A 398-nucleotide genomic window follows, 5' to 3' on the forward strand; every position below is an offset into this window, starting at 1 on the left:
CTTGCTTGCTTCAGGGACGGAGGACTCCAACGTTCCCCACCAGCCTTGCCGGCCTCTGAGCCTGCAGTTTAAGAAACATTGTAGAGATAGAAAACCAAGACGGCGGCAGGTTAACGCCAGAGATTGCTGCCTCGAACAACCACTTCAAAAAACAACTAAAAGACGGAACGGACATCATCCAGAACCACAGGAAGGCTGGCTGAGTGGAAATTCTACAACTAGGAGGAAAGAGAATATCATACCCAGACTCAGAGGAGGCGCAGTGCTAAAGTGAAATACTCAGGTGTGGAGTGCGCACGGAGCGGGCTGGTGGCGGAGGGTGCGGCTGTTGTTTTCAATCGGGAGGGAGTTTCAGACTCTGAGCTCCAGATCCAGGCGAGTCTCTGGGGACCCGGACT

This window comes from Myotis daubentonii, chromosome 10 (assembly GCF_963259705.1).
Source record: "Myotis daubentonii chromosome 10, mMyoDau2.1, whole genome shotgun sequence".
Taxonomy (NCBI): Eukaryota; Metazoa; Chordata; class Mammalia; order Chiroptera; family Vespertilionidae; genus Myotis; species Myotis daubentonii.